Source organism: Wasmannia auropunctata, unplaced genomic scaffold (assembly GCF_000956235.1).
Source record: "Wasmannia auropunctata unplaced genomic scaffold, wasmannia.A_1.0 LD314755.1, whole genome shotgun sequence".
NCBI lineage: Eukaryota > Metazoa > Arthropoda > Insecta > Hymenoptera > Formicidae > Wasmannia > Wasmannia auropunctata.
In genome coordinates, this window is record NW_012048135.1 from 1,350 (window position 1) to 1,985 (window position 636).

Sequence of the window (636 nt, forward strand, 5' to 3'; positions counted from 1 at the left end):
GCGCCGTATGTACATCCTTTATGGTATTCACCGAGCGAATGAGTCTCTACTTCACATTGATAACGTTTGTCCTAATGGGAAATGATTTAATCGCCGATGTGACCTACGAAATGTCGACATATTTCATCACGATTCAACACATTGCCATGATATTTTTCCCGCAAGCCTTGACAATGCTGAGCGAATCGATGGTGTCTTTGAATCGATTGGAGGTACGTATACTGCCATTATTTTAAATTTTTCGATGATCTCTTAAACATCACAATCCTTCTGATATTTCTAACAGTCGTATAGTTGCGGCTAAGATGTGCTTAATTTGTACAGAACTTTTTGCTGATGGACGAAGTAAACATGGGACGTTCGGAAAAAACGCCGCAGTTACAGTTTAAATTTCAGAAACCCAACAAAGCAATCAACAAGGAGAAACAAACAGGCAGATACATCTTGAAAAATGAGAGCATCGGGGTTTCCGAGTCTCAGGAATTATTTAATCTTCCGGTCTACGTGGAACTTCAGCGTGTTTGCGCCAATTGGGTTAGTGACCAATTGTCGCCAACTTTGTGTGACATCAATTTGACTATTAAACCAGGCCAGTTGTGCGCTATGGTCGGCGCCGTGGGCTCCGGCAAATCGTCC